This window comes from Anser anser (assembly GCF_964211835.1).
Source record: "Anser anser genome assembly, chromosome: 1".
Taxonomy (NCBI): domain Eukaryota; kingdom Metazoa; phylum Chordata; class Aves; order Anseriformes; family Anatidae; genus Anser; species Anser anser.
In genome coordinates, this window is record NC_139720.1 from 128494422 (window position 1) to 128510326 (window position 15905).

Genomic DNA, 15905 nt, shown 5'->3' on the forward strand with positions numbered 1-15905 from the left:
TGTGATAGAGAGGGAAATACAATTTCCATCGCTTCTAAAGTGGACCCTAGATAAAATACTACACTCACAAGCACGTTAGAAGTATATATAAATTACATTAGCAGTGACTGGCACCTCCTGTTCTATTTGGCAATATGGGGACTTCACACCTCCTAATGTGAAACAAACTGAGAAACACGTGAACAGAGATAGTCCACTATAGATTTAGGAAGTGTTTATTGTATGTTGAGTAAGTCAGAGGAGAAATTTCTGGGTAAAGATTGGACATGAATCAAGAATTGCACAACTATGACTACACTGATCATTAAATCTGTATTATTAAGAGTGCAGACAAACACTGATCCAATAAACAGAAATGGCTTAAATATGGAAAAGCCTTTGTTGGGTCAGGGGATGGATTAGATGAAATCTAAGAGCCTAGCAAAAGAGAAAAAGGTTCACTTTAAGAGGGAATGTCAGGGGAGACACAAGATAAAAGAAAAATGACATAGCATCTTCTACACATTTCTTCCATGTAAGAGAAAAAGACTTGCAGAAAGGGAAGTGTAAGCTGAACATGGAAAATCTTTCTAATAGTAAGAATCCTGAAGAGCTGTAATATTCTGCATAGATACCATGAAGCTCTTCAGTGGATGTGACACAAGAATACATTTAGAATTATTTAGGTGCATTTGATATTACTATGGACCAAAATACACCAGGTAATTTCTTTAAGTCCCTTTCAGCCCTGCTGTTCGTAACTTGTGAATCAAAGGAGAACTCACGTGTGGAGAGGAAAATTCTGACTAAGGATACTAACAAAAGTGCTTATGACACTGGCATAGAAAAGACATGCATGCAATCATATAACATTGTCTAGCTTGTGCATTTGTCATACTAACTAAAAAAAGACAGAAATCAGCATTTTGGAACCATTACAAAATTTTTCAGTTGTCGTGTTGGCATTGTGACCCAGAACACCTACAAGATAGGAGTCCTAGAAGAGTGTATTTACTGAGATACTGAGATGTCTGCAGTAGTCCTAGCCTGAGGATACAAATGCTCCTGTAGTGTGTAATTTAATTTCCATGAAGGGGTAACAGACAAGGCTGTGCTTAGCAGTGGAATGAAGATGCCAGCAAAGAAGAGCTGTTGTTACGTTGCCAGTTCTGTGTCTGTTTAAAAGGATACTTTCCAAATATTTCACAAGCTTTCTTCTTTTGCACCACCAGCAAAAAGATTTTGTCAGTGTTTTTTGACCACGTTACTGAATATTGGCCTGTGGGCACATTCCAAATACAAATGGTCTAAAACATTCCTTTTTAATATCTGGGTTGCCAGAGAAAGAAGTCCTCTTAGCCTCTCAGTTATTTCTGCACCATAAATCCTGAATACAGCTTTAGGCTATCTGAGTTTTGCATCTACAAATGCCTGAAACAGGCATGCCTGAAACAGGCTGAAAAGAATCAGTAGCAGAAATTGGATATCTATCTCATTCAACCGTATTCTCAGAAGATCCAAATGGAAATGTAACACTGCCTCCGACAGAGAAGCAAAATAGTACTTATCTTCAGATGAAAAATCTGATTTTGCCATTGCTAAAATCTGTTTGGTGTTTCTTTTTGAAGTTTATATCACATTTTGATGAAAAACAACATAAAGGCATACCTGTTGTGCTGAGAACATGAGCTTTTTTTTTTTTTCTTACTCTTTCCTTATATGCTGAAAAAGTTGCTTCCCCCCATGATATTTAAGTCTTTTCGTACTTTATTGCTCTCCTCTTAGTTCCCTGTGTTCTCTCACTGGGAAGCATACCATAAATAGCTGAATACTAACTGTTCCCTTACCAGAGCTGTCACTCTTCACCAGATACCAACAAGCATAATTTCCATAGTGATGAACTTCACAAACCTAGGCAGAAAGCACCCCCCAGGATGCTGTCCGTTGGCCACTGTGCCAAAAATCTGTAGGTCATTCTTCCCTGTATCTCTGCTAGCATTTTTTCAGCAGCTGCTTTTACTAGCCAAGGGTGAGATATCTGGAGAGTTCCTTGGGCAAAATAAAACAGCTGGTGGCACAAACAACTTAGAACAGTGTCACCCTTATTTTCCAGATCTCGTATTTCTTCCCTACACCCACTAATGTCATTGCAATACTAACCTCTCCTTAAAGCCGCACTGTGCAAAATAATTTGGCTGTTCATGTTCCTGTCCCAGTTCAAAGCCTATTAATAGCAATAAATTTAACTGGGATTCTCATGGAACTGCAAGTTCACACCCGCCCTTCTGTTTTTCTTTGTTGTGATTTCTTTTCTTTTTCCTTTCCTTTCCTTTCCTTTCCTTTCCTTTCCTTTCCTTTCCTTTCCTTTCCTTTCCTTTCCTTTCCTTTCCTTTCCTTTCCTTTCCTTTCCTTTCCTTTCCTTTCCTTTCCTTTCCTTTCCTTTCCTTTCCTTTCCTTTCCTTTCCTTTCCTTTCCTTTCCTTTCCTTTCCTTTCCTTTCCTTTCCTTTCCTTTCCTTTCCTTTCCTTTCCTTTCCTTTCCTTTCCTTTCCTTTCCTTTCCTTTCCTTTCCTTTCCTTTCCTTTCCTTTCCTTTCCTTTCCTTTCCTTTCCTTTCCTTCTACTGTAAGAAATTAAATTGCGTCGAAGTTGGCAAGGAGATGTACAAAGTAGACCTCCGGAGACGATCAGAGTGCGTCTGCTGTTGCTGAGGAGAGTAAGCGATGGAAGAGATGAAGCTCATCAGAAGGAGCTGACCCTTCTCAGCCGTACATCAGAACCCCTCACATGGCCAAGAACTGCATACAGCGCAGGGAAAGGAGGCTTTGAGCACAAGTCACAAGCAGAACATACACGTGGCTCCTGGGAATGGCACTGAAACACGCTGGGTAAATGCTGGGGCCAGTGTGCCACTGGGACATCGATGGTCTCCCTCTGCAGCCTCTGGTGCAGGCTCCATCTCTCCTGGTCTGCATTTGAGCTGTTTGCAAGAGGTTGATCGGACTTGATTTACACTGTAACAGGACTCTGGTGTCCACTCTTAGAGCTGAAGTGACGAGAAGGACTTAACACCAAAAATTGTCTGTGGTGTACTTTTCATTTAGAAGCTTGAGCAAATCATTTTTGCTGCTCTGGTTTTGATTAGGGTAAGAGACACCCGAACATAGCGCTTAAAACAAAACACAAAACAATCCTTGGTTCCAAACAACGTAAATCAAACCAAATCAGAACAGGGGTAAGGCTGAAGTTGTATAATTCCAAAAGTTGGCAGGCATATGCTACTCATTGAGAAGGGTGTGCATCACTTGGCTTCAGGGTGAAGAAAAAATCAACCCTCAATAACATTTAAATAACATTAGAAGTACAAATTGTGAGAGACTGAAAAAATCAATTCCAGGCTTGCTGCAGGGCATGTGCTAAGATTTCTAGCAGGGGCCGGTGGAACCCCACCCCTTGTTATCACATGTGATGTGGTCTGGAAAAGACTTGGAGAGAGGCTATTGCAAGTTAGTGGCCTTTTGCTGAAGCAATTAGTATGAGGGAGATCACAATTGTCTGATTGGCAAGCAACAGCCAAGTTCTCAACAAAGTAAACAAAACTGAAGAAACAGAGCAGTCTGCAGTCTTCCCTTTAATTTGACGGAGAAGAGGTAAAAACTGGCAAGATGAAACAGGATTGTCACAGAAAGGGAGACTTACAAAATAGCTTAATATGGCAGGCCTGGGAATTTATAATCCAAACTCTGCTTGCCAGTGAATGTTTTAACTCAAGATACATACTTATTTTATAATTATAATTCTGTTCAATTCTACCACAGTTAACCGTCCCTTATTTCAGAGGCAATAAGTACCTGCCTCTAGCTGTGTTAATGACCACCTTTGTGTGCTGGCCCAAGAGTATTGCCCATGTGGTGGATCTGAAGTCATGCCAGATCCACAAAAAAACCCTCTATTCCAGTGTCAGCTGTGGGACTACACCTAAGCCTCCCTTTCAAGGTATTAAAATGCCAGTATGTGTATCAGAGGAGAGCCATTGCACTGTGTATTCTCTGGTATGAATTGTTCGAGGGACTTGGGTGTATTGCTGAGGCTAGGGATCATATAATCCCCTTTTTTTTGGCTAAAAAAGGGAGCTGGAGAGCCAGCTCCACAGGCACCAGCCACTTCTTTAACAGGTCAAACTTGTGCCAAACCTTGAAGGTACTTGCTCTTTCAGACTGAGAGGAAGGCTGGTGTGGCAAAAAGCATGTATCTTTCCCCAAGTATTTCCATTGCTCTCATGAAAAATATGGCTTCTCTCTCAAAAACTTGCCTTGAAATACTTCTGTTTTCATCAGCAAGTCAAGGCTACATTTTCTTTGAAGTTTAAGCTGTCTCACCACAATGTTCTGCCACATACTTGGCACACAGAAATACAAAGATGTGCAATAAGACAATCACATAAAATGCAAATACATAAACAAACAAATAAATAAAACCCTCAGTGATTTTATTTGTGAAGATTTGGATCCCAGAGTTTTGAAATACTGTAATTCCAGTATTGCATTTACTCTCCTAACCCTGTCTTCCCTTCCAGTTACACTAAGATTTTAATTTTGGCTAGACTGTGCTTTCTTTTATATGGGTTCAAGGTACATACTTCCTGTACTTTCTGCCTTGCACAAAAGCTGGTCACAGTTCTGGACTTCTGTGCAGCAAACATTTATACATGAGCTTAATTTTGCAGACTTCAGTTGCATTTCATTCCTAGTCTTTTTGTTGTGTAAGGGATGCTGTATAATAGCATCTTCTAGAAAGATATGATGTATACATTTAATATTGCTTTGGGACCTTTTAAATTACTTTCTTTAGATATAAAATTTAAATCACGGAATCACAGAATGGTTTGGGCTGGAAGGGACCTTAAAGACCATCTGGTTCCAACCCTCCTGCCCTGGGCAGGGACACCTCCCACCAGACCAGGCTGCCCAAAGCCCCATCCAGCCTGGCCTTGAGCACCTCCAGGGATGGAGCATCCACGGCTTCTCTGGGCAGCCTCTCCCAATGCCTCACCACCCTCACAGTAAAAAATGTCTTCCTTATATCCAATCTTATACCCTTCCCTTCCCTTCCCTTCCCTTCCCTTCCCTTCCCTTCCCTTCCCTTCCCTTCCCTTCCCTTCCCTTCCCTTCCCTTCCCTTCCCTTCCCTTCCCTTCCCTTCCCTTCCCTTCCCTTCCCTTCCCTTCCCTTCCCTTCCCTTCCCTTCCCTTCCCTTCCCTTCCCTTCCCTTCCCTTCCCTTCCCTTCCCTTCCCTTCCCTTCCCTTCCCTTCCCTTCCCTTCCCTTCCCTCTTTTCTTTTCCTTCCCTTTTATTAAGCTGCAGAAAGAACTTGTCCCAAGCATGATATATAGTTAGACATAATAGGAAATTAACACATTTTGAATAAGGAAATGGAAGCCATAAGAAAGAGCAAGCTTTTGTTTACACAGTTTAGGTGAAGACATATGTAGGAATGTAGCTAGGGTGACTTGGTATTTCCCAGTGTTTTCATTTTTCATTTTTTTCCTGCTGTCAGTTTCTTACATAACCTCTTTCTTTGAGAAGCCGAAATGGAATTTTTCATGGTAGGCCTTTTCCTCAAGTTGAACTTTGTGGAGAAATTTTCAGGTGAAATGGCTGAATTTCAGGTGAAACCTGAGAATTGATGTCAAAAGAATACATTGCTTTGCCCAGAACTTCCCGACAAACAGAAGGGTTTATTCATATGCTTTGTTTTGAGGATGTGAGAATATTACAAGTGGGGTCATTGCTTCAGGGTGTCTCATTTTCCCCAGGGCAATCCACACCACTCTGACACAGTGGCAGCAGTTCCTGGATCCTCAATGGAAATGTAGGAGCATGATAGGTATATTCTTCGAGAGCACGGTCTGCACTGAACATACTCCATCCGCACACACTATTTGTGTGGAGCTTCAAATGCATCCTAACAGGATGACCGAGCAAGTCTTCTCAGGACTGAAGATCACCTCTTTCCAGTGATCACCCCAGAGGGAAGGTAACAGCCTTTTATTGTTGCCTGCTATTTTGTTTGTTCTGGAAATCAAAATCCCTGCTGTAGATCTGAAGGCACAAACTTTATCGGTGATGCAGTTCAGCAACCTGTGTGGCTCTATGACATCACAACATCCAGGTTTCAATATTTTTTTTTCTCTCTCTCTCTTTTATTTATTTATTTATGTTACCACATTTAAAACAAGTTAAATGAACTTGCAGCTTTCAGCCAAGTGTTCCAGGCACTACCAGACAAAAAGATACCTCTCCAACTTCAATTCAATCACCTTTTGCATAAATGGTACAATACAATTTTGTATTGCTATAATAATGTACCTTTTTTAGACTTCACCGTTCTCTGCAGAACAATTGCTTAATGGGAGATTTCGCTCTAGTTGCTGTGGTGGGGATTTTGTACGAGGCCTGAAATGAGCAAGTGCTCATATGCTGAAATAATCATAAAAAACAAAACAAAACAAAACAGCAACACTTTCTAGCTAACTAATCAAAGTCCAGTCTCCTCTTAGGGAGCCTTGAGTCTCCTTTTTATTCTCTTTTATGCCTACCAACATACTTTGCTGAATTAAACTACATGCATATATAGCACATTTCACTGAAAACAGTTCTTCAAAGTTTATAACAAGCACCATACCAAACTTTACAGCAGATACATCTGTTTGCATTAAGAAACTGTTAGGAAAATTCATATTAACCACAGAGTTTTTTATACAGAGGCATGTAAGACTTCTGAAAACCTTCTGAGAATACTTAATATCGGAATATTTCTGTTGCTCTCGATTGTGTGAACTTGAGAATTTTTTTGCTTTAAATATTTTGTGCATTAGGTATCCAAACAAATAATTACTTCCCTGTATATTGGCAAAGTGAGAGAGGAGAAACTTTAAAGTGCATTGGAGCATTAAAATTATAAAACTAAGGATTGCATCCCAAACAAGCAGACAGACCCTATAATTAACAAACTCCATCTCCAAACCAAAAATAACTCAAGAATTTGAAAGTGCACAATTAATAGCCTCAAGGCAATTCAGCTTGAGTAAGTGAAGCAAGGGTTGAGTTGTATGGATGCTAGACTTTCCTTCTGGGGTCTTCCAGATTTTGGAGCTGGCTTGCAGTCACTCTGGTTTCAAACACAAGCCAGAGCAACTCAAGCTAGCCTGTGATGCTCACTGCATTTCAGTGGTGAATAGGGATCTTATTCAACTTTCTAATGTTCCAAGAAACCTCTTTGGACACTTTCACCCAGAATATGCAAAGATCTGTTTGAGGAAATACCCTTGGATAGCAGGGGTGATGCTTGATTTAGCATTCAAGTCTTTCATAGGTTGTTAGTTAAATAATTGGGTAGCCTATAAAAGCATTTTTTAATTTGGATTTGCTACTTTTATCAAGTATTTCAGGTATGGCATATCCATTTTGAAATGATGGTACAGAATTTCTCAGTGAATACACAGTTAAAAAAACACTTTAACAAGGTTCTCCCTCTTTAGCAAACATTTGCTAATGGATTTCACAATAACAATTCATGTTTTTAGGATAAAATCACATTCAGGCTGAACATTCTATATTCTGCGTGGGAACACCAACAGTTTTCTGTCTTCATTAAAAATGGGTTGGACCAAAACTTCTTGGTATAGTTATTAAATCATATTACATGTTACGGTGTTGACAGGTCTGGACTTCTTCCAGAATGCTATTGATATAGAAGGCTGCATAATTTCTGACGCTGTCTTATTTGTGAACAATGCTCTTTGCTTGTTTTTTAGAGATTCAACTGTGTGACTGATTGCTTTATTTTTTGAACAGGATGTATTCATTCTACTACCTCGTATGCGTAATGTGGCAGGGTATCAAAATGACTATCTGGATAACCAAGACAAATGGGAAAATTGAGTTGTTCAACTGTTCTAAACTTTGGGGATGGTTTAAAAATATTCCTCCTGGCTTGTCACTCCCTGATTCCATTCACTGCCTTCTTTCCTTTTGTCTGGGCAGCACTGTTTTTCCAGGCAGGAGTTAATACATGGCCCAAGAGACTTTTTAGCCAGTTAACCTCCCTCCATAACGTATATGCCGCCAAGTGAGGTCTCAGGAGTGAATGAGAAGTTGTTTCCTGCTAGTCCTTTGCATATACCCTAGGTTTAAAATAAATAGAATTTTAAAAACATCTCTTTTTGCACTTCTGTGCAAAAGAATTTCCAGTTGAATCCATTCCATAAAACTTTATTTTTGGAGAAAGTTCTGGTGAATCCCATGGACGAAGCAAGACCCATCACAATGTTGCTCATTGTTAAGTCCTGATTAACTTTCCCACTTTATTGATGACTCACTTTCTTTCCAGCATGTGCAAATATTTAGTTTCTCTCTTTCATGCAGCACGTTCTGTAGAGCCCATTGCTGTAGTATCCAAGCAATTTTTCAACATCAACAATAATATTACCAGTACAGTAGAGCTTTTGTGACATCCTTCTTTTAAGGGTCTCAGACTGCTCATCTCAGCAATCAGATGAAGCAACTAAGTGCTATTCTGTTGTTTTTCACAGAGTGAGAACACTGGGGCATACCACTGTGAAATCTCTTGCTGCAGGTCTGTGGCTGAAGCATTATAAAAAATCAGAAGTAATATAAAACATCCAAGCATATTCTAGACAGAGCTGAGGTCTGCAATCCTGGTGAAGATAGCTTCATGAGACCTATTTATGGTCATGAATTTGATACTGCTGAAAGTAAAACAGTTGGGGTAAATTTTTTGAAGTCTGTGGTTAATCTAATGCAGGTTTTCCAGCAGTTCAACCATATCCATGAATAAATTTAAAAGAGGATGCTTTTTTTAAATTTAAAAGATGCTTTGCCATTGTTAAGAAATTCTTGAAACCTTTTCCTTTTAAATTCTCCATGGTCCTCCTGATTTGGACCAGGAACTTCAAATTTGGCAGAGGACAGCTTATGTGATGGAGACACAAATTTGGATGTTCCCATTAACATCTACCTAAATATGCTCTTATTAAAAAAAAAAAAAAGGAGGAGAAGGAGGAGGAAAATTAGAAACCGCACAAGCTTAGTGGAATCTAAATGCAATTTTTAGCTGCTGAACTCTCCAAAGATGGCACTCTTGTTGGGCAAGGTCCACCTTCCTGCAGCTAACCCAAGTGCTGCTTGGGTTGTGTGTGTACCATTGATGCAGGTTAACAAATGTGGTTATACTCTGACAGATTTTGTGGTTATACTCTGACAGATTTTCCCAAGCTGCTCAGGTGTAGCTGTCTGCTGGATCTGAGGGCAGGGAATCTGCCTCCCTTTATACTCTCAGTTTTCCAGGATATAGCCAAAAGGGATTTGAATGAGAAGGGATAGAAAACAGATCAGGATGGTGGAACAGAAGGGTGAAATAACAAATTAGGTCAAAAACACTTTTAGGAGGACAAAGAGATGTACAATAGGAGATCAGGATGTGAAAAAAAAAATTGTGAATGAGAAGGGGAATAAGAAGACTGGGACTAGCTAATTAAAGGGACTGTGAGCCAAGGGAAAGGAACAGAATGCATCTGTCTAGTGAGAGTCAACTATTGTTCAAAAATTATGTCCTCTCTTGACATGAGGAGTCAGAGTCTTTCTGTCCTTGAAAGTCCACATTCAAAATTTTTTAAACAAAGCTTCTCTAGGCTGGCTAATGTGAAGCTCACCCTTGGTGAGGCTGTTGGAAACAGACAGCACGTCACTCTCCAGCTTGATTAGTGAAGCAGACATCCAGTGGTCTTTTGTTTACTTTGTGCTCTTCAGTCAGCTTTCAAAGACTGCAAGACACTCTTAACACAATCCTTCCTTACAGAAGCCTAGAGGAGGAGTCTTTCAAAGTCAAATCACCTTCTGGTCCCTCAGACACTACACTTGGACACCGTGGCCATGAAGTCTCCCTTCCTCCAGTTCCGTGCAGCCCCTCAGTCTGCCTTTTCATTTCTGCTAGCTTCCTTGTCTCTGTCATTTTTTCCTGTTGTCTCAGCACAGGTCATTGTATTTAGGCTTCAAGAGGACCCCTGTTTTTCCCAGAACAGGGCTGATCTGCAAATAACCTTTCTCCACCTGCCTGATCCTAAGAATGACAAATTAACATAATTTTGCATTTCTTGAAGTTTTCCCTGGAAGATCAAAACACCAGTGTATATACTGAACTTCAAATGCAAACAGAAACAGGCAAAATAGCCCTTCTCCAGAGAAAGGCTTTCTTTTCTTTTTCTACAATCAGTGGCTTCTAAGCTGATTTTTTTCTAAAATCAATATGAAATTGCATCCCAGCCATCAAAAACACTTCTGCCATGTCCCCCCTGTTCTCTAATTTGTAATAAATAAAAACAAAACAAAACAAACAACAAACAAACAAAGAAAAAAATCACCCCACACAAAACAAGGTATTTAACACTGTAACACTGTAACTTCTATTGCTGATGTCAAGGACAAGTCCTTGTTTCAGTTAACTAGGAACAAGCCCAAACCCCGTCTCAGAAGAAGTCACTTATTTGCTCTCTGGAATCAGTCACGGCTCCCACCGCCTTGCTGCCTGGCAGAAAGCCTTCCTCATTGTCTACTGATCACTGGGCATTTCTTCCTGTCCTGGCCCCTACAAAGAACATGCTGTAATCTTTTGATACGCAGGAGGTGTATATCGTGGCGCTGTTAAGGCACTGCGGTTTATATTTTCACTGTGTATTTGGGTGGGGAATGCTTTGTTGTTATTCAGTCATCTTGAAATCACTCTTAATGCACGCCAAGTTAACCAAAGATGCAAACAAAAGCATTCATTCACAGAATCCGAGCAGGCAATGCCACTTAAAAGGGTTACGAAAGACAAAGGAAGGGAAGAGAGAAAGAGTTCACTTCATCTGTTTGAAGTATGGGATGGCTGAACTAACCTAGCAGCTCACGCCTCGGCACTTGTGGTGAGGGAGGGCCTCAGGTAGGCACTCAGATCCCTCTCCTTTCTGGGAACATTTCTGGCTTGCCAATGGTCTGATAATTAATGCACAGACAAGGCATTGCATATCTGTATTCCAGCTGCCAAAGATGCAGAAGGCTTTTCCATCATCCTTGTCTTCAGCATCTTCTCAGTCTGACATGCAGGAGACCATAGGCAGGCAAACAGCTGCTGTCTCACGATGCCACTCACCCTGGAGGCGAAGGGGTCTCCCCCTTAATGCCTGAGTGCTCCTCTTGCTCTTGTAACCCTTCTAACCCATGGATTGCAATAGCTGCACCTGGCCAGGCACTAGGCATTATTTATTTATCCCTCCACACATTTCCCAATGGCAGTAAAACAGGTGAGCTTTGATGTGGAGGAGAGTATGCTTTGAGGCAGGGAATTACAGGAGAAAATGTGCTTCATGCTGACGGCAGCTCCCATATGTGGCAATCCTGGTTCAGTCCATGGGCCACATGGCTCAGTTTTCTATCTCCAGCAGGAGCCAGAAGCAGACTGTTTTGAAGAATATCAACATGGCAAGCTATTTTCTCTCCTACCTCCAGTTCTCAGCTCGCCTTCATTTGCACCTCAAGTGATTTCCTGAGCCTTGGAATCACTTGAAATCAAATGTTTTCCTCGGTGTCTAATACCCCCAGAGCGGATCTCTTTTCCAGGTACTTGGTCCATCACTCCTAAATCCACATAAACTTCATGTACCTACACAGAGTTCATGTGTGGTGCTGAAAAAGCCAGTGACCCAACCCTTCCCGTGCTACAATGGGCTGAACGTATATTGGAATATATATCTGCATATAGATGTTGGCCCATAATGTCACTCTGGCACCCAAAAAAGTGTATGTTGTGACTTCTCTGCTACGGCTGCAGGTTGAATGTGTTGCATACCAATACTTGTTGATTATTATACCAGTTGTTGATTACCAACTCGAACCATTCTTGAATGAATGAACTGAGTTTTCTGAGCACTCATCTATATAAACCTAAAGTGACCTACTTACCACAAAGGGACATTTTAAAAACAGATTTGCATTTGTGAAGCACTCACAGTGATAAATGCAAGAAAATTTTACATAGGAGACCTATTTTTAGAAGGCTGAGAGCATGTAGTTAAATACGTTATCACAACACCTTCCTCCAGGAAGCCAGGTAAAGGTTGTACAGACTACCATAATCTGTTGTACTCAATGCAACCTTAATACTTGCTTCTTCAGTATTACCCTGAGTATTTAATTAGTAACAGAGATGAGTTCTAGCTAAAGGATCCCGGTCTGGATCCAATGTAACTGAAATCTGAGGTAGCTCAGATGCAGGATTTCTTAATAAGAATTGTCAGAAATACTGTGTTCCTCTCCATCAGCATATCTGAAGTAAAAGATGACTTCAAGAGTCAAAATAAAAGTCCACTGGTGCCATCAGAAGGGTGCATGCTAGTGCTGGAATTCAACAGAATAAATTCAGTTTATAAATAACAATATAAACTCAATTCTGCTGCCATTTTTTAATTAAAAGCATTAACATTTCTGTGTTTGGCCTCTTCCTTAGGACTGGCCTGCACTTAGAGTGAAGAATCCCAGGAGCATGAGGCAATTCAGTAGTATCAATAGCATGTCCTTTCTGCTCCTTGATGGCTCTTTTCTCAGAAATAAAGTTGCATTAGGATAAGATGAGCCTGTTGACCTCTGCTGTTCAGCAAAACACTGAGAAGCTGAGTTGCCATTTGGATGTCTGAGCTTGGTTGTTACTGTGATTCACAGTTGGACTTGTGGGAGCCCTTGGCAAAAGATGCTTTTTCTCCCATCCCTACCTATGCTGCTTGACTTATCTTAATGCTCTGTCCTGCTCCAGCCCCTTGTGTACTCCACAGCATGGGGTGCTAGGGGACTGCTGTTCTAGTGCACCCCTAAAATTGACCCAGAAGCGTGTATCCCTTGACACCTGTAGACACTGATGCACGAGAACATGAATATTTTAGAAGCACTTCTAGTTTTGTTGTTCCTTCAGTGTGAACCTAGTCCCACTTTCTGTACAAGGTTTGTGAATATAAAATTAATAAATCTCTAAAATATTAGAGATTTATGACAACATGTTATTAAGTGTTCAACAGATAAACATGTTGCTTATTACCATGGTATATAACCCTCAGGTTTATATATTCTCTGGTATGGTGCTTTAACAATCTAGAATGTATGACTGTTGAATCTATTACTTACTCTGTTATAAAATGAATATTAATATAAATTGTAACCTAAATGTCTCATTACTTGGACATGGAAGTCCTAACTAAAAACCACACTGCAAAGGCAAATAACTCATTCCAGAAGAATTGGAGAATAATGTGCATTGGCTCTACGAATATAAATGAATTTACATATCTAAGAACAGGTCTGATTTTTTCAGGCTTGGCCCAGTGTCACCATTGTCTCTATATTCTGGCTTTTTGAAAATTACTAAACAATTGCAACACCAGCAACAGACCGTACAAAGGCATTTTCTCTTTTATATTTCATTAGCATGCCAATAAACAGCTGAAACTGAGCCTTCAGCATACGGTCAAGTACACTTCAAGTCAACAGCAAAGAAGCTATGTTTGCACTTAACTAAGCCATTGAGCTGTGTGTCTACAAAGATGAGCTAATATTTTCAAGTCCAAGTTGCAATTTGTAATAACTTATTTTAAGAGCGAGAGATCTAAACAAGGCCTGATGTTCAAGAAATGCTGAGCACCTCCAAAAGTCAGGCCATTCTGAAATGCAAGACATTTGAGTCATATAATAAATCCTTGAAATTTCTTGAAATTGACTTGAAATTTCAGCTGCGATTGCTGTTCAAGAGTCCGCTTAATCAGGGACAAAGCCATCAAAGTAAAATGTCAAACCAAAAGAGAACTGAATAATTTGAGGCTGACAAGTTCTTTGTGGTGGTAATGAACCCACAGGATTCATTAGACAGCATTTGTAGAGTATCCCTAATTCTAGAACATACATCTGAATCTGGCAAGTTTTCCTGAAATTCATGTATAGCATAACAGAAGAAGCTTCCTAGCTTCCTGTTGCACAATGAGATACAAATCTAGACTCCTGGGGGCACAGAAACCTTCTTGTTAAAGGGCAGTATTACACAGTTTTTGTATTGGTATTTTCTTGTATAAGTAACTTCAGGGAAGCTATGTTTGTTGGTGTTCATCAGTGTGAAGTGGTAAGTGTATTTCTGAAAAACGAGCTGTAACAGAAGAAATAACAGAAATGAATGACATTAATTTTGCAGTAAGGATTCCTCAAAGGATAGTTCAACATGATTTTGTTTAGACCTACCACTCATCTTCACTGTCACTTGTGGGAAGTCACTAAGAGTTTTGCAGTTAATTTTCCCACCTGCCCACAGAGAGAGAAAATATTTGTCCATATATGGGAAGAGTCTTGAGATCTCTATATGAAAAAGGATTGTTCACATGCATGTAATTTCATTTTTATTCCAGTGTATGCTAGAGATTTCTCCACAGTTGCTTCCGTGTCAACTTTTTAATTAACTTTTGTGGGTGGCTTTGTCTTTGGCTCTGGTCTGCAAGGTGTGCTGCTAACAATGCTCAGTATGTTGCTGGGCGATTAATGTGCCTCTATCAGTGGAGTCACGTATGCAAGATTGGCTCCTATAAGCAGTGGTTTGCAGGACAAAGTCATGACCTTGGAGTTCAACCTCCATCCTTCTCAGACGCCTTCCCATAGAATATGTGCAACTCTGCTCTAAGCAAGTAGCACCTATGTTTCCCTCTGGTCTGTCCAGCGCCTAGCCAAAGCGCCGTATAACTCTAGGAAATCTGCCAAGTTTGCCTCCAGCCAAGCTTACTTTGAAAGACCCCTCTGGAGTTCACTCGCACAGATGCAGCCTGGAGCACAGAGGAGGGTTAACAACACACTTACCCAAGCTCTCAGTGTGGCTCTGTGTAGGAATCTGAGTAACTCCCCTGTGCCAGGGGCGGGTCAGGCTGGGTGTTCGGAAAATGTTCTTCACTGACAGGGTGGATGGGCACTGGGACAGGCTCCCCAGGGCAGTGTTCATGGCACCGAGCCTGATGGACTTCAAGAAGTGTTTGGACAGTGCTCTCAGACACATAGTGTGATTTTTGGGTGGTCCTGTGTGGAGCTAGGAGTTGGACCAGATGATTTATGTGGGTCCCTTCCAACCCGGGATATTCCATGGTCCTATGATTGTGTGATAAACTGCAGTGAAAGGTACATACTGAGAAACGGCAGGAGTTACTGCAGGTGGGAGAAATTAAAGAAGGAGAAACCATCACTGTTCTTTAAATACTGTACATTTATATAAGCAGCCAATTGCAGTTAGTGGAAAGATATGAATGATTTCAACAAGCTTTGGATCGGATCCTACTTATTTTGTAACTTTTAGTACAATGCTTTTACTAGTACAAAGTAAACTGGTTTAAGTATTTCCTGTGACTCATTGAAAAGCAAATGAATTATTTAATACAACAGCTATGTTCATTTCAACGGATACAATCTAACACTAGTCTAAATACACAAGCAGAATTATGTAAATCACTATTCGGCTAGAAGCAACTGATAAGATAATTGCTAAAATACCATTAGCAGGAAAGCACTCTGTGTGGAAAACCAGTGTTGGATTGATGCTTATTTAACTGCTGTGTGCTTTCGTTTCTGGAACTTTGCTCCTTATTCTTACCTGTCTAATTTAAATAATGAGATGCTGTGTGCTTTTCTTTGTCATAGAGAATATTATCGTATGCTGTACTCGATACACAGGTAAGTACTTGAGATGTAGTAACTCCGTCACTGAAGGTAAGAACTTACTAAGGTAAAAGTATGTTCCACACTTAAAACACAGAAGATTCATTGAATTTGAGTACCTTCTACCACAATTACACAATAATCC

General features: G+C 40.4%; 1 long non-coding RNA gene across 3 annotated transcripts in view; it reads left to right on the forward strand.

The window, feature by feature from the left end:
• LOC310905008 overlaps positions 1–15905 on the forward strand; it is a 41877-nt gene that overhangs the window by 11944 nt on the left and 14028 nt on the right. Inside the window, exons 2-3 of one of the 3 annotated variants that reach the window (XR_014588734.1) lie at positions 5791–6011; positions 15743–15775. This is a non-coding gene — a long non-coding RNA (uncharacterized lncRNA). Of the gene's footprint in view, positions 1–5790; positions 15776–15905 lie in introns of all 3 variants that reach the window. The other 2 variants (XR_014588733.1, XR_014588735.1) reach the window with 2 other exon arrangements.